The sequence below is a fragment of the Phascolarctos cinereus genome, unplaced genomic scaffold, assembly GCF_003287225.1.
Source record: "Phascolarctos cinereus isolate Bilbo 61053 unplaced genomic scaffold, phaCin_HiC Scaffold_9;HRSCAF=440, whole genome shotgun sequence".
NCBI lineage: Eukaryota > Metazoa > Chordata > Mammalia > Diprotodontia > Phascolarctidae > Phascolarctos > Phascolarctos cinereus.
This window is the reverse complement of record NW_027556402.1, coordinates 205314495-205332880: the sequence shown is the minus strand read 5'-3', so window position 1 is coordinate 205332880 and position 18386 is coordinate 205314495. Positions and strand designations below refer to the sequence as shown.

Genomic DNA, 18386 nt, shown 5'->3' with positions numbered 1-18386 from the left:
CGGTCGAGGCCAGCCCGCTGCCAGCTGCTCCAGGGTGGGAAAGTTGGAGACGTCGTATCTGTCGCCGAGGGCTCGGCAGTGGAGGACAAGTTGGGGAGGGACTGATAGATGGACGAATTCATAGATGGGAGCCGGAGTGCCGAGAGCGAGGGAGGGGGAGACCTGGGCCGGGTCACTGGCAGGCAAGCCCGGGAGGCCAAGGACGCTTGGGCGGCGAGAGCGCGCGGGAGGGGGCAGCCCGAGCTTCTGGGCCGGCCATCCCGTTCCCCGCCCCCCGCCCCCCTCCCGAGCTGGTCCCCGCCTCCGTCACGTGGGAGGAGCAGTGGCCCGCTGTCCCAGAGCCCTATGGCGCTGCGCTGAGGTGCTCCTCTCCCGCTGCTCCGAGGAGCCGGCCGCCCTGAGCTCGGCGGACGCACTCGATCCGGTCAGCGAACTGCTCACGCGAGCCAGGTCAGTACCTGTCCCGCGTCCTGCCCGGGCGAGTGGGAGCCGAGGACACGCGCGCAGCCTCTTTCAGCGCTGAGGACACGGAGTCCGGCTCTTGGGAAGGAGCGCTTGAGCGCACCCCGGACCGCGCGCGGGGCTGGGGGCCGCAGGCAAGGGCGAAGGCAAGGACAAAGGCAGAGGCGAGCCTGTCCGGGATCCGCAGAGCCCCTCCGCTGGCCCCGCGGAGCAGGTGACCCTGTGGGACTCTGCCACGCCTGCCCAGACCTTGGTTAGCGGTTGGGGGTGTGGGACGGACTGGTTAAAAGCCGATTTGCGCCCCGAGCCCCGGGGGTCGACGCGAGCTGAGTTGTTGGCCAGGAGAGCGGGACAAGCTCCGGCCGGGCCAGGTAGGCGGCTGTCCGCCCAGGTACAGGGTGAGAGGCAGTGAGACAGTGAGAGGCGGTGTTTTGCTCTGGGCTGACCTTTCAGTTCCCTTTGGCACTGGAATTCAGTCAGGTGGATCGGCTCATAATCCCAGTCTGCTCCTGCTCAGGTGGAGGAAGTCACCATACCAACGAGCGGGAGATCTCGGATAAGTAAGAAGTATGCACGAGAGCCCGCAATAAAACTTCATGGCTTACAGATGCATGAAGAGTTCTTACTGAAAACTAAGATGTTGCGTGTAGCTGGGAATGAGCGTTTCTATAGCGCCTACTGTGTGCCGTGCACACTGCTAAGCAATTTTTTATTTTACAAATATCATTTAATCCTCACAACAACCCTGCGAGGTTCGACCATCTCCTGCTTCCTGACTCCAAGCCCAGTACTCTACTGTGCCACCAGCACCTTGGATGGGATACTGGACGTGGAGTCAGGAAGACTTGAGTTCAAATCCAGTCTCAGACACCTACTAGCTGTGTGATGCTGGTAAATCACTTAATCTCTGCCAGTCCTAGTTTCTTCATCTGGAAAATGGGGGTAATAATAGCATCTGCCTCCCAGGGTTGTGAGGACAAAATTATATGATAATATGATGGTAATGCTGTGACCCTTTAATAAATGTGCTTTAAATGCCCAACTGAGCAGTTTATATTTGGACCTAGAGGTAATAGGGAGACCCTAGAGTTGATTGATGGTTTAGGGATATGGCTTGTGGTTTAGGAATATCATTTTGGACTAGATTTCATCCCCATGGAGAGTTCCTGGGCATAGCAATTCCTGTTAATGGACATGCGCAACTTCTCAGTACTTTTACTCAGTGCCTAGCACAGAAGGAGCTCAGTAAATGCTTTATTGATGATCTGTAATTGAGTCTTGACAGCTGCCTGAGCCTGGGAGAGTTTAAGTAATTTAGGAGTCTGAGGCTGGATTTAGTAAATAAACCCTAGGAAGCTTCCAGAAGCCAACAGGCTGAAGTCAAGTGACTTGTGTAGGGTCACACAGCTTGTTAGAAACAAAATTGAAGCCACATCTTGCTTCCTACAAGCCTAGCACTCCATTATTTAACTCTGCCCACTACCCTTTAATTCTTAGCTATTTTATAGAACTGAAACAAGTTTTTAATTATTTGTTACATTTACCCAATAGCTTTATGTTCCTTTGTCTTAATTTTAAAAGCAGAGGGTGGGATGTATCTCAAAGCAGAAAAAAAGCTAAACTACTTTTTATTTATAGGATTCTTATTTGATATCCTCTCCTGAATGTTAGTGACCTTCATAGAAAAATGCTTCCTTATTCCTCTAATAAAAATTTACATCAACTTGAGATCCTTTGGGTCAGTGGCAGCAGTCTATGAATAAGGTAAAAATGTAAATAATAATCAAAACAATTTGCATTTGGCTTTAGACTGTAGCAGTGGAGAGAGAATTGAATTAGGGACCAGGATTTGTAGAAAGGGTAGTCTACATTTGCTGTCGTCACTGGTAGGCACTCCCTAATCTTTTATAATATGGCTTCTCTCTCCATGACTAACTGAAACAGGTCTATCTGAGGGCATTCACAACTTCCTTGTTGCCAAATCCAATGGTCTTTTTTTCTCTGATCTTGGAGAATTCCTTACTTCCCTCAGTCATTTTGGTCTACCAGACCTCCCTCAATCTTTTTGATGTACCAGCCCTCTTGACGCCTCTTTTCCTGAGGCTTCTGTGACTCCGAACTCTGGTAGTCCTCTTCCTTGGTCTGTGACCATTTTTGTTTCTTCTCTTGTTTCTTGGTTATAGGGCCGTAGGATTCAGAGTTGAAAGAGAGTTTTAGGAGATCACTTAGTACGCTCCTCTTGCCCTTTTTCAGTGGTTGCCCTCCCGGGGCATCTGTTCTTGTCTCACTTCTCTTCTCTCAACACTGATCTCATCCATCCTTGTGACTTCAGTTATCACTTCTGTGTGGATGACTCCCAAATCTAGCTTTTTATCCAGCTTCTGCCTGGCAGCTCAGTCCTGTATTTCTAAGTGCCTGATGAAAAAGCCAGTAGTGTCGATGAAGGTAACCAGATGGAGGAGACAAAGGAGAAAGAACATTGTGGGATCAGAAGGGTTGGTTTCAAATTTTGGCCATATTACTATGTAACCTGGGATAAGTCACTTAGCTCTTCTGGACCCATTTCCTTATCTGCAAAATGGAGTTGAACTCGCCTTGTAAGGTCCCTTCCAGCTCTATGATTCTGTTTCCTAAACTTCTAATTGATCTTTTCACCATTCCCACTACAACCAATGTAGTTCAAGACATCTATATCTTCTTATAGGCTAGTAATAACCTCCCAGCAAATCCCTTTTATCCCTTTCTGCAATCCATTTCTTCTTGGTGTTGCCTGATTAATCTTCCCAAGTACTATTCTGATCACAGGATATTTGTTAGTATATGTTGTTATGATTTTTATTTCCTTGTATTAATTTTTATTAAAATTTCCCCTGTAATAATGTTATTTCAGTTGGTGGTCACAACCCGGTGAGGTAGGTGCTATTGTTATCTCCATTTTACAGATGACAAAAGTGAGGCTGAGAGAAGTTAAGTGACTTGCCTAAGATCACAAACCTGAAGGCCCTTGATTAATGTCTGTTGAGCCATTTCTAAAGGGAAGAAAGAAGGGAATATTACCATATTATTGGTCATATGTTTCAAGCTTACTTTTATCCATCATTAGTGAATCTCATGAAGTTTTGATTCTGAAATCAATTCAAGAAACATTTTGAATCATCTATTATGTGCAGTGGATGAGGCTAAGCACTGGCAATAATAACTAACATTTATACAGTGAGTCCCAGAAGTCTTGATGCAGTTTTAAACTCTGATACCTTAAAACTTCACTAAGACTTTTGGGGACACCCTTTCTAGGGCTTAAAGGTTTGCAAATATATATGCAAAAAAATATGCAAACTTCACCTATTTTGTCTTGTTTGTTCCTCATAGCAATCTTGTGAGGTGGGTACTGCTATCACTCCTGTTTTACAGATGGGGAACCTGGGTCTGAGAGACATTGAGTTACTTCCCCAGGGTCCCACAGTCAGTACTTTTTTTGAGGAGGATCATAAACCAGACATTAAGGGATTTACATAGAAGGGACTGGAGGAAGATGAAGAGTCTCTTTTGAGTTTGGAGAGAAAAGCTGTGACCAAAGGCAGAGAGCAGACTCACATCAGTTAAAAAAAAGACTGGTATGAAAAAGGTGGATTTTTCCTAGAGCTAGGCACTTGGCTTCATGGAATATGCAGTTTCCCAAGTATAATTCGTCCCTATGTCCTTATAGTCAGCTCTGGCTGATTGCTCATCTGTAATGAATATCAAATGTATGTGTGTATGTGGTATGTATGCATATGTGTGTATGCGTATATGTGCATATAGAGATATACATCTCTGCACATACTTGTATAGATATATGTGTATTGATATGTATAGAGATACATACATATAAAAGCCTACATATATAAATATATATGACATAAAGGTATGTACACAAAATAATATACATACATATAGGCATATATACGTAGACATACACACATCTATATATTCACAAATAATATAGCTTTATTTAAACATAGGCAGAGAGACATCTGTGTGTGTGTGTGTGTGTGTGTGTGTATATATATATATATATATACACACACACACACACACACAGATATAACTGTATTCTATGCATATGGATATACCTATACATGTAGGTATACATACACATAAATCTACATTAATGTATATGTATGATGTATATTAATGTATATTACATAAGTAACATGTAGATATCTCTGTGTATGTATAGGTAGATACAGATACAGGTATGCATATATAGACAGACATGCACATATATCATTCATATCTATATAGGTAAAAATATATATCTAGATATACATCTATGTTAAATCTATAGGTGTGTGTATGTTGCCAGTATGTTAGCTGTATATATTGCATATATGGATATACATATATTTATATTGCATATGTAGATATGTATATGTTTAGTATGTAGATATATATGTGCATGTTGCATTATAGATGTGTATATATTGCACAGCTATAGATAGGTGTTTATTGTATATATAAATGTGTATATAGCATATGGAAATACAGATATACATATACGGGGTATCCTAAAAGTCATAGAGCAGTTTTAAACTAGTAAGGCTTTTAGAGCACCCTGTATAAAAATAAACACACACACACACACACACACACACACACACACACACACACACACACTGATGTACTGCCTCAATATGCTGCCTGGCTAACTTCTCATCATTATCATGGTGATCAGTATTTTTCATTCACTTGTTTTTCCCAGTATGGATCACTATACTGATGTCATTTGAATGACCATGGATACCGTTGAGGAGGTCCTGTAGTGTTCTGGGATGCTGCGCAGTCAGCATAATGTTATCCATGTATGGAAGCATCCAGATAACATCCCCATAGAGAGGGGATGTTGCTCTTCTGTTGGACTTTTCACAGGACATCCTCTACCCTGGTGAGCACTTTAGGTGACCACATCTCCTTGTTTTATGTCTCCCTGGATATTTATAATCAGTGGATTGGGCTTGTCTGTAGAACCAGGGGTTCTTAACTTGGGGTCCACGAACTTGTTTGGAATTTAAAACACAATACTTCGATTACTGTATTTCAAAATAGTTGGTTTCTTTTGTAATTCTTATTTTATTTTATGCATTTAAAAACATTCTGAGAAGGGGTCCAGAGGCTTCACCAGACTGCCAAAGGGACTCTGTACACAAAAAAGGTCATAGACTAGCATGATATTACCATATATAAATATAAATATATATGGATGACACTTGGTTTAAAGGAAACCTTTAAAGCTGTATTTTGTACTACCAAGTCAGATGTTCTTTTAAAATTAAAAAAAAGAAATGACAGCTCCACCTTGTATTCTTAGTACTCCTCAGACAGCCGTGGGACTCTAATCTCCAATTTCTCCCTACCTGCTGGCTCCTTCCCTGATGTCAACAAACATGCCTCTGTATCCTGTCTCCTCCATGCTGAACTACTCCTACTAGCTGGCATCCTCTTACCTCTTCCTTTTGTGGCTTGATTCCCTGAAAAAGTGTCGTACAATGGATCCCTCCCCTTCTTCACCATTCATGTCATTCTAAACTCGGAAATCTGGCTTTTGACTTTACCATTCAATGGAAACTGCCCTCCAAAATCACCAGTGATCTCAATGGCCAAAGCTAACGGCTTTTTCTCAGCCCTCATCCCTCCTGACCACTCTGCAGCCTCTGACACTGTCAATCACCCTCTTCTCCTGGATTATTCTCATGTATTTTTTTTCTGACACTACTTTATCTCAGTCTCCTTTTGTGGACTTATATCTAAGTCATGCCTACTAGGTTTATTCAACCTTGGTTTCCATTTTCTTCTGGGTTGCCTTATCTAGGTAAAAGTACTCTATCTGATCTTTTCCATTATTTTTGAATCTTCTCTTCCTTATGACACCTTGAAAATGCATGCCTGAGAGAGTCCCCCACTTGGGTTGCCTCCAGCACAGAACTACACTAGAGCAAGTCTTGTTTTCTATGACCAGACAACCTTTGAATATTTGAAAGCAGAGACCACATCCCTCCTAAGTCTTGTCTTTTCCAGGCTAAGAATCTCCAGGTCCTCTAGCTGATGTGACATGGCATCTGGACCCCTCACCTCCCCCATTGTCCAGCTTTGGCTGCACTCTAGCTTAGCAATATCTCTCCCCCAGTGTGATTGTGAGTAATCTAGTCCAGGACCCTTATTTTACAGATGAGGAAACTAAAGTCCAGACAGCCCCAGTGACTACTCACTAGAACCTTGGGGCAGCAAGGTATTGTACTGGATAGAGCACTGGCCCTGGAGTCAGGAGAACCTGAGTTCAAATCCTGTGTCAGACACTTACTAGCTCTGTGACCCTGGGTAAGTCACTTAACCCCAATTGGCTCACCACCACCAAAAAAAAGAAGAAGGATCACTAGAACCCAGGTTGCCTTTTTTATTTTTTTTTTTTTTTGGTTTTCTCAGGGATGCTTTTATTTAATTTAGGATATTTAAATCTTCTTGTACAAAATGGCTGATATGGAAATGTCTTACATAATTTGCATATATATATAGATATATATAGATATAGATATGCAACCTATATCTGATGGCTTACCTTCTCAGGGAGGGAGGAAAGAAGAACCCAGGTTTTTGACTCTCAGCTGAACGCTCTATATACTCCAGTCAGTCATTGAAGCACTTACTGTGTACCAGGCACTATGCTAAGCACTGGGGATACAAAGAAAGGCAAAATTATAATCCTTGCCTCCCCTCAAGGAGCTCCCATTCAGGGGAGACAATATGCAAATGACTCTTCATAAACAAGATATAGACAGAGTAAAGGGAAGATTATTTCAGAGGGAAGGTGCTCCCCTGGGTTTGAATCCAAAAGAGAGATCGTGACTAGAAGGATACTTATGTGTCTAGAGCCTAAATCAGGTAAAGCGTAGTCCTAGGGAGCTTCACATCTGCTGCCCCTCTGAACCCCCCATCTGTTCATATTGATTGCCTTTATCTAGAGCAGGGGTTCTTAACTATGTTTCAATATACTCAGTTTCCTTTGTAATCCTATGTATTTTATGTTACGCATGTAAAAACATGATTTGGAGAAGAGCGTCATAGGCTTCACCAGACTGCCAAAGGGGCCCATGACTAAAAAATGGTTAAGAACTCCTGATACAGAAGTGATGAGGAGGCAGAATGGTGTGGTAAGAGGGCCTTGGCCCTGGGGTCGGAGGTTTTTATTTTTGTTAGTTAGTTTGGTCATGTCCAGCTCTTCATGATCCCATGGACCACTGCGCAACAATGCTATCCATGGGGTTTTCTTGGCAGAGATACTGCTGGAAAGGTTTTACCATTTCCTTCTCTACTTCATCCTTTGTTCTCAAAGAAGACCAGTGTTATCATGAAGACCAATGATACCTCCAAGGTACCATCTTGAGTTACAAGTGAATTGGTTTTAAGTGAGGCAGAGCTGAGCAAAGTCGTCGTCCTCACTCTCTCCTCTAGAGGCAATGGAGTCCAGTGGCTGGACGGGTCTAGACAATTGGCAATGGCCCCAGATGTAGTGGGAGACCTTGGCCTTTTTAAGCTAAGATCTTTCCCAGGTCTCAGTTTGACGCAATGCCCATTCAGTAATTAAAGCCTAGGTAGGAATGGAGTCAAAAGATGGCTTAGTTTGCATTCATAAAAGAATCAGTCTGGAAGGGGAAGACCCTCAGAGTTTCCAACCTGAACAGAAACAATTGCTACTTACACTCACCGTGAGCCATCAAAACCCAAATAATAGCAACTAAGGCTTGGGCTGGAACCTATCAGTGAAAGCCAGAGTGATTTGATTTTAAAGGCATGGTCAGGTAGTGCCATTTGAATCCCAATGGGCTTTATCAAAGCCTAGTTTTCTCGAGTGGATTAAGGCAAGCTGAGGTTAAGTTACTTGGCCAGGTTCACTTATACTAGCTAAGTCAGAGGACCTAGGTCCAGATCTCATCTCTGTTACTACCCATGTGGCCTTGATGAAGTCCCAAAGCATCCCTAGACTCCAGTTCCTTTATGTATAAAATGAGGGGTGAGTGAGACTTGGTGGCCTCAAAGGTCTCTGCTACTTCTATGTCTTTGATGCTAAGAGGGGTTAGGGAAAGTTTAAGATCATTCCTATTAGAAGTCTGACTTCTTTGTCAGCCTGTCCTTTATTATTCTGGTGATCCTGTCACTTTTTGGGAAGGTCCTGTTTATAGGAGTGTGATAATGGTATGCTGGAACAATACCTAGAGCAGACCAGAAACTTCCATTATCCCTGCTTGAGTGAAAAGAAAGTCCAGGGGGAGTCCCTGCCCTAGACATCCTCTTTGCTTAATTTTTCCTGGATGTCAGCACTTCTTCCTGAACACCTCTCTCAGTCTTTAGGCTAGAAAGCTAGATAACTTTTTTGAAAGGAAATGACCTGAGTTGTAAGCATTAGATTAGGATTTAGGGGTAGAGGTGGAAGGGGGTCAGTGATTTTCTAGTGTGGGATGGGGAAGGGAGGACAGAGAGGAAACATTGAAAGTGAGAGAAAGAGGGTGAGGTTTTGTTTGTTTGGGGTTTTTTTTATTTATTTGAGTAGTATCTTACAAATGAGTATCTTGGGTTTTAGGCATTTGATCTTTTCCAAGGAAATAGACACATCTTCCAACCAGGATTCTGATGTTAGGACTAGGAAGCTCAGAGTGCCAGTTCATGGTTTGATCTTGCTGGAGTACAACTTCCCTTCCAGGGCAAAGAAGCGTTTCCTAGGAAGAGCTGAGCTCCTTTCCAGGAATGCCATCGTGGGAGATAGTAGGCATTGTGATTATCTCTTCCTAACCCTTACTTTTGCAAGCAATTTATAGCTCTCTTTGGGGAGGATGAAAGAGTGAGCTAGGCTAAGTGGTTTGCTCTCTGAAGTCAGCCTTTGGATAAGGGATGATTTTTTCGGCTTCTGCCTTTAGCCCCAGCCCCTGACTTTGTCTGGGTGTTTTTGAGGATTCATTTGAAGTCATGCTTACCTTCTGCCTAGAAATCTCTTATTTAAGTAGAACTCATTCTTTGTTATCCTAGTGCCAAGGTGCCTAGGAGCTTTTCAGGAAGTTCCTCTTTCACCTCACACCTGGATATTGCAGTAGCCTGCTCCCCAGCGTGACGATTCTCCCCTTTCCAATCCATCCTCCACTTAGCTGTCAAATACATCTTCCTAAAGCTCAGGTCTGACCAGGTCACTCCCCTCCTCCTTAAACTCCGTTGGTTCTCTATCACCTCCAGGATCAAATATAAAGTCCAATTTGGCATTAAATGCCCTTCATAACCACCCCACACACACCTTTTCAGTTTTCTTACTCTGCCCATCCACCATCCTGCCCAGGACTCTATGATCCAGTGACATGGGTCTCCTAGATGTTCCTCAAACGAGACACTCCTGTCTCCTAACCCTGGCTTTTCACTAGTTGTCTCCTGTGCCTGAAATATGCTCAGTCCTCCTGGCTTCATCAATTCCCAGCTAAAATCCCACTTTCTTCAGGAAGTGTTTTGCAATCCCCCCTTAATTCTAGTGTCTTCTTTCTGTTAATTATTTCCAACTTATATGTAGTTTCTTTATACATAGCTGTTCACATGTCTCTCCCGTTAGGGCCTTGAGAGCAAGGACAATCTGTTACCCTTCTTCATATCCCCATCCCTGGCCCACAGTAAGAGCCAGGCAGATTTGTTACAAGCATAATATATACTAGGTGCTGGCATATAAAGACAGAAATGACACAGTTCCTGCCTGTCTCAAAAAGCCTATATTTGGAGAGGAGGAGCTGGAAGACAATAAGTGCAAATACAAGGTGTCCCAAAAGTGCAGTTTTAAATTTTTATAAGCCATGGCTGCCAGGTGGCGCAGTGGATAGAGCACCAGCCCTGGATTCAGGAGGACTTCAGTCAAATCCAGCCTCAGACACATAACACTTACTAGATGTGTGACCCTGGGCAAGTCACTTAACCCCATTGCCTAACAAAATAAATAAATAAACAAATAAACAAATAAATAAATTTTTATAAGCTTCCAAAAGACTGGAATTTGGGGGAGATAATCTGAGACAGGTAAGCAGCCAACCTCCTACTGCCAACATCCTTACTAGGACCTTTGCTGGCCTACTGATTTGATGTCCCATAGCAGCAACTGTGTTTCTCACTTTCTCTCCCCTTGGGTCTTAGTGACCCTACCATTTTGAATGGCCTTTATGGTTTTCCAACGTGTTGTAGAACAATGTACAACAATAAAGGGAAACCCTGAGACTATTTCTGAAACATTTTATTCCTATCTTCAAACTATTCTGTGAGGTCAACAGAATGACTCTACCTTTAGCTTCAGCAAGGTTTATCTGAAGACCAAAAAAAAAGAGAGAGAGAGAGACTTTGTAGGTAGATGACTTGAGTCAGGAAGACCTGAGTTCAAATCCTGCCTCCCAGCTGTGTGACCTTGCTGGGCAAGTCACTTAACCTCTTTCTGCCTCCCTTTCCTCATCTGTAAAATAGAGATAATAAAAGTACCTACCTTGCAGGATTGTTGTGAGGATAAAAATGAGCTAGTAATTGTAAAGTATTTTATAAACCTTAAAGCACTATATAAGTGCTAGCTATTATTATTATCATCATCATCTAGGATCCTAAGCCTTTTAAGTTCACAAGAATTTTCAATTGATTTTGAGACTATCTTGGTAGCCCCTTGACAACCCTGGACTCCGTGGAAGCAGCTCCCCTCCCTGTAGGAAAATGATGCGGTGTACCCACCACCCCAAGTAACTGATGTGCTCCTCTACTTTAAAACTCCAACAGTTAGTCAAAGGCCAGCCAAATCTGGGACAGGAAGGAGTTAGCAGTAGACTAATCCAAATGGCTCTCTGTGACCTCATATCAGTGTCCCAAGGCACCAATTAGCTAGGATGTGGCATTTCCCTCCTGGAGCCAGAATGAGGCCCCAAGGGGCCCCTAGATATCTCACAGCCAGCCTCTAGTGCTGCCTGCCAGATGAGCCAGAAATACCTATCAGGATACCTTTTTCCTGTATATTGTGCTAATTGGATTAGGAGAGGGCTGGTGCAGAGATTGGTAGAGTTTCTCTAATACAGAATGACAGGGGAACAAAGTCCTCTGATGATATCTTTGCAAAGAGATTATCTCTACCTCTTTCTGGCCTAAGGGAGAGTCCTGGGATCGGATCCTACTATGGATAAGAGAGCAGAGTTAGGCATGGCCCTGAGCTCTACTTTTGGTAGAGATTCAGTTGTATTTGTTGTAAAGGCCAGCGTAGACCGGGCAGGGATGCTATCTGAGTCCAGCTCACACTGAGCTCCTAGGCTGAGCAGTGTGGTGGTTGGGAGCAGATCTTTTGTCTGTGCTAAGCTTTCACTGTTTCCTAAGGCTGTTTCTAGACAGGGGCCATTGCCACCACCATTCCTGGAGATAAAATTGATTTCAGCAGAGGTCCAGCGCTCTATCAACTGTGACACTCAGCTGCTTTGTTGTTCAGTCATTTCAGTTGTGTCTGGCTTTTCATGACTCCATTTGGGGTTTTCTTGGCAAGGATATTGGAGTGGTTTGCCATTTCCTTCTCCAGCTCATTTTATAGATGAGGAAACTGAGGCAGACAGGGTTAAGTGACTTGCCCAGGGTCACACAGTAAGCGTTTGGTCTGAGGTCGGGTTTGAACTCAGGTCCTCCTAAATTCAGGGCTGGTGCTCTATCCACTGCGCCACCCAGCTGCCCTTCATGTAATACTCATAACAACCCTGGGAGCTAAGTGCTATTATTATTATCCCCATTTTACAGATGAGGAAACTGAGGCAGACAGGTTAAGTGACTTGCCCAGGGTCACACAGCTAATAAGTATCTGAGGCTGGATTTGAACCCAGATCTTCCTGACTCCAGGCTTGGTGCTCTATCTACTACACTGCCTAGCTACCTACAGCAGTGGGGAAAGAGCTTCCTGTTAGACCTTTCTGGCATCAGTAGTTACGGAGTCCCTTAGATGCTCCAGTTTCTGCAGCCTGGGAGTAGAGTTTTGGGGCCAAGTTTGTGACCTCGAATCCAGAGATGGAAAAAGTCAACATATCATAGTCAGAGCTGGAGGGAACCTTCATTACCTAGTTCATCAAGTCCAATGCCTTCATTTTGCAGATGAAGAAACCAAGGGCGAGGGAGATCCCATAATCCAATAGACATTTATTAAGCACCTGCTATGTTCCAGGCACCCAGCTAAGCCATGGGGATACAATTAATGAAAAGACAGTCCCCTGCCCTCAGGAAGCTTGTACTCTAACAGACTTGCCCAAGTCCCACAGATGATAAGTAACAGCAAGTGCCAGGATTCAAACCCAGCGCTTTCCCCCGTACCACACTGCCAGCCTGGCACGGAATGCACCTAGGAGAGGGCCTTAGGCCCTGAAATGAAGAGAAATCAGGGCCTGCGGCATAATCAGGGCTGTGATTAGGAGGGAGGTATCTTTTACATAGAGCAGAACAGGGTATTCTGCAGCAAGATTATAAGAAAGAACATTGGGGGCTGGGAGGTAATGGGATGGACCTGACCAGGACAAGATTTCTCCAGCAGAACTTGTAAAAGGGAACAGAAGAATACATAGTTCCTAAAGGGGATTTTTGGCAGACAAATTGTGGTCCTATGATAGCCTCTTTCTCTTCCTCTTTTTTCTTCTTTCTCCACGCCCATTCACTCAAGTAGCCCATTCAGAATTGTATTTATCCTTCATCAGCAGTTGTTTCCCCAAAGAGGGAAATTTCTTCAACAAACCCTTTATTCTACACTGTTAACAATCCCCCTTCTCCAAGAATCCTTTGCCAGCCCCGCTTCAGTGCCAGTGCTGTGCTTATTTTCAGTTCATCCTTGAATATCATATTTGTATAGAATTGTTTACAGGTTGTCTCTCTAATAGACTGTGTGCACCTTGAGGTCAGGGACTGTTTTTTGTCTTTCTTTGTATCTCCAACTCTCAGCACTTAATAAAAGCTTATTAACTTGACTTAACCACTCTTAGTCCCAAGTACCTCCCTAAGATGATAAATTGAAGGCTGTTTTGCCTATCTGCATCTATGAAGGGAATTTCCACCCTGGAAGTCCCCCATATCATTAAGTTATATGTCATGCCTTTTAAAGAATAGAAAAGGAAAGAAAAAAAATAATCAGGGCTGAAACATTTTCAAACTTTTGGAGGATGACTACTCCAGAAATCAACAAGAGATAGTTACCAAACATTTATTGCTTAAAATCTGAACAAGGCCTGGAGGGCAGACTTTCTCTATTACTTTGATTCAAGAAGAGAAATGAGAGGCCAAAAAAAAATTTTTTAAGTAATGTGCTGTGTCGGGTGTCATCCCGTGACTTACAGAGAATTCTGTTTTGAATTAGTTGGTTAGTAGAGGAGGTGGGAAAATGAACCCAATGCCTTGGGCTTACTTGGTTAATAATTTTGACATTTGTTTATAACAAAAGGCATGGAGAATAATGTTTTCTTCTTCTTGGTCTCTACAAGTAAATGAAAAGTTCACTAGAAAATCTGCACTTGGGAATCCATGCCTGTAGGTTACTAATATAGTAACCCAAGAAGGAAGCAGATTTTTCTTAAGCTTGGAGATTCTTGCCCCTTGAAAGGGAAAGAATAACTGTTGGAAGAGATGTGACAGTGACTCTGACAATTCTTCCTTGTAAACAGCATTCTAAGCTGCTCCAAGAATCAACAATCCCTGTGTTTTGTTCAGTGACCTGGGAGATGGGCCATCCTCTTTGATGACAGCAGAGAGTACACTTTAATTATGGTTCAGAAAAGAATCTGCTTGGAGGTGTCTCAAAGAGGGATGACGTGTTTTTCTTCCTCCCTCCATTTCATAATTTGGTCGAATCTGAATTTTTTTTTATCGTGACATAGATCGTGTTCACTGGGAAAGAAGAATATTGAATAGTAAACATGAAAAGAGAGAATACAAAAAGTTCTTATCATGATTCATGTTTAATGTTTAGCGATGAGAGAATTTTGCTTCCAAGCTAAAAAGGACTTATGCACTTTACATTACAAAAATATTTCCGATTTTAATTGATCTTCCGTTATATTTGACTAGTCAGAAATGCATTGACTTTTCCAGAGAAAGTCAGGGAGGAATGAATTAAGCAACCTGTCCTCCATCCTGAGAGTATATGAACATGGATAACAACATGCATTATCTAAATAGAAATCATTCATTTCAAACACTTTTCTTGAGTGCCTACCCAGTGACGGCCTTTAAGACGATTCTCTTGCCTCAAAAACTCAAAGTTTGTTTCTAGAATGGATTTTAGAAGCCTTCTAGTCAAGCCCTCTCCTTCATAAATGAAAAAACTAAGGCCTAAAGTGGTTGAGTGATTTGCCAAAGATTAGGAAGGAAGGAAGGATTTATTAAGTGCCTAAGCACTTTACAGATATCTATTTGATTTCACAACAACCCTGGGAGGTAGATGCTATTATGATTCCCCCTTTACAGTTGAAGAAACTGAGGTAGTTTAAGTGGCTCGTCCAGGTTTACATAAGCAAGCATCTCAGAACAGGATTTGAACTGAGGTCTTCTTGACTGTTTGCCCAGCCCTCTATCCGTTGAGCCACCTAGCTACCTTGGCAAGTAAGTGTGAGAGCCAGGACGTGACAGCATTTTTCCACTGGGCCACAACATATCTTTTACAGCCTTGCTGGGAGGTGGGATATGTAAATAAAGTACAGGGAAGGAAACCAAAGTAGCTTGGGAAAAATACATAAGATAAATACAAAGTTTGTGGGGAGAATTCAAGAGATCGTTTCTTTGGACTTGGGGTCAGGAAAAGGAGACTGGGGATTGAAAACCTCTTAAAGAAGGTAGTATATGAACAGAGTTTTGAAAGATGTGCAGGATTTCCAACAGGGAGAAAAAGAGGTTGAGAAAAAGGAGTAGGTGAAAAGTAAGAAAAGTTTTAAAAATTGGATATAAGAAAAAAAGAAGAGTGGAGAAGAGGCCCCAACCTAGTATTTAGCCATTCAGTTAAGTAAGGTTCACAGCAACCCTGTGAGATAGATATTATAATACCCACTTCATATAGGAAGAGACTGAGGCTTAAAGAGGTTACAGCCTAAGAAATGCCACTTTCCCATTTCAGATTGCTTTACCTCTCCAAAGTTACCAGGATCTGAACAAAAATTCCTGCTATAGCATCTTCAACACGTGATCATCTGGCATCTTCCCCCATTAGATTGTAAGTAACTTGAGGGCAGGGGCTTTTTAAAAAAATGTGTATTTGTATCCCCAGTGTTTAGCACAGTGCCTGGCACGTAGTAGGTGCTTAATAAATGTCTATTGACTATTGATTATCTGGCCTCCATTAGGCCCCCACAGATGGAGAAATGCCTCCCAAGGCATCACATTCCACTTTTTGGACAGCTCTTTATTAGGAAGCTTTTCCTTATTTATCTACAGCCAGATTCTGTAACTTGGGCTCATCGTCTTTTCCTTGGTCCCTAGGATTGCCTGCTAAGGTCAAGCTGAACAAGTTGAATGCCTCATACACACACCACACACACACACACACACACACACACACACACACCATCAAAAATGGAAGACAGTTATTAAGTTCCCCCTAAGTCTAATCTTTGCCCTGACACCTTTAACCAAATCTCCTTGGACATGGTTCCTAGGCTGCTCACTGTCCTGTTGACCTTCCTTTGGAGAGCTACAGCTTGTTAATGGCTTTCCAAAAGTATGGCTGCCAGAATGGAATATCACACTTGAGATATGGCATGGCTAAGAGAGAGTCCAATGGGTCTCCCAACCCCCTCATTCCTCACCTTGCTTCTGTCAATTTCACTTAAGATTTCATTGGGATTTGTTTGGGTTTTTCTCTTTTGGCTACCGCTATAGACTCAGTGAGCTTATGGGCCATTAAAACCCCATTCCTCACCCCTCTTTTACCATATCTTTTTCATTCATTCATTCATCCTCTGCTGTATAGTTGGGGTTTTTTTGTTGTTGTTGTTTTTTGGGTTTTTTTTAACACAACTGTGGAACTTTGCCTTTGTTCCTATCAAATTTTCCCTTCTTAGATTTGGCTCATGGTTCTGCCCAACTAAACCCTTTTGGAAGGGCCAGTTCTGTCATCCATCATGCTAGCCATCCCTCCCAGCTTCCTGTGATGTGCAAATTTAATTGGCACACTGTTTCTGCCTTCATCCCTTCTCTGTTTATTTTCTTTCCCCAAACATGGACTTCTACAATAACATTCTAAAATTGAAGTGCATTTATCCTTACAAAATTTTAGTTTTGGCCCAGATAGTCAGCCTATGAAGGTATTTTTTCATCCTGATTCTTGAGTAATTATAGAAGGTAGAACTAAGACAAAGAGACCATCTAGCTGAGCCTTTTCATTTTACAGATGAAGAGAACTGAAGCCCAAACAAGTTTTCATTTGCCCAAAGATGCACATTTAATTTTGTCATTCAGCATATTAGCTGTACCTTAGTTTTATGTCATTCACAAATTGAATAAAGATACAATAATAAATGTCTTCTTAGTCGTTCCTGTATCAGCCAATAGAAATCATGAAGACATATCATATGACAGCCACATCCATCAACAAGGCCAGTCATTTATTATCACTGGCACATTATTCCAGGCCTTTTATGGCCTGTTCTACATCTAGTTTCTCATCTTATTCTACCTAATAAACAGTGATTGAGGGATAGCTAGGTCACACAGTGAGTAGGGCACCAGACCTGGAGTCAGGAGGACCTGAATTCAAATCCAGCCTCAGATAGTTAATAGCTGTGTGACCCTTGGCAAGTCACTTAACCCTGATTGCCCCCTAAAATAAAAATAAATAAGCAATGATTGAACCTAGTCAGCAGCAGGCTTCCAAATGTAAGAGGAAGAGTAAGGGAAAGCCCTGGTAGACACAAGGTTCCTATGACTCCCACCTTCCTTATAGAAGGGCAATAATATTAAAGAAAAAAAATTCCAATTGTATTTCAGAAAGGGAAAAAAAAAAGCAATTTACATGTTATTGGAAAGAGTCCTAGACAGAGCGTCAGAACACCTGGAATCTAGTATCAGCACCAGCTAGCTACATGACCTTGTTTAAGTCACTTCCCTTTCTAGGCCCCAATTTCTTCTTCTGTAAAATGAGAGGGCTTGGAAAAGATGATCTTCTAAGTTCCTGTCAGAGTCTATTGCTGGGGCTTAAAGGGCTTTACAAAAGAGTTAAATAACCCAGTCTTTTCTGAAAGTAGTAGGCCCTTTTATTTAGTGTGTTTAGATCAGTAAGAGTATCTTATGTGAAGATATTAAACCTATTAAGCACCCAATATACTACATCAAAATCTTTTTCCTTCCCAAATGGCCTTATTTTGAAATGCAGTTTATTTGCTGTAACTGACCTTTTTATTAGCTTTATTAGCATTTAGAAAAATAAATAGGTGGGGTTAGTGGATTGTAGGCCTCTTGTATCATAAAGTGTTCTAATCCCACTTCTTACCCTATTAGCTGAGTGACTTGGAGTGAGTCACTTAAACTCCAATTGCCAAGACTGTAATTTACGTGGGAGTGGCAGACTAGCATTTTTGGAGTGAGTTTTCACACCTGGAGATTCTAGTTAGGGAACCCATTTTATTGCTAAATAGCTCTGATTGCCAGATTTTGTTTTCTTATTTTTGATGAGTGGAACTCCATTTAGACTTTACTCCCTTCCTCATATTCCACATTGGCCTCCTTACTGTCCCTTGCTCAAAACAGTCCATCTCCCCAGCCTTTTCTCTGGTTATCCTCATAGCCTACTAGCACTGGTTAGAATTGAAACAAAAGATGGCTGGCCCAGTTTACCATTACAAAATATCAGTCTGGGGTGGGGGAGACCCAACAATTGCTATTTGCCCTCACTCTAAGCC

At 42.5% G+C, this 18386-nt stretch overlaps 1 protein-coding gene across 18 annotated transcripts in view; it reads left to right on the top strand.

Annotated features, from left to right (window-relative positions):
• Nucleotides 1–314: 314 nt before the first annotated feature.
• PPFIBP2 (PPFIB scaffold protein 2) overlaps nucleotides 315–18386 on the top strand; it is a 216838-nt gene continuing 198766 nt past the window's right edge. For 6 of the 18 annotated variants that reach the window (XM_078148356.1, XM_078148358.1, XM_021005246.2 and 3 more), the window contains exon 1: nucleotides 315–450. The gene's annotated coding sequence lies outside the window, so the exon portion shown is untranslated. Of the gene's footprint in view, nucleotides 451–481; nucleotides 834–15607; nucleotides 15704–18386 lie in introns of those variants that run through there. The other 12 variants (XM_078148357.1, XM_078148359.1, XM_021005259.2 and 9 more) reach the window with 5 other exon arrangements.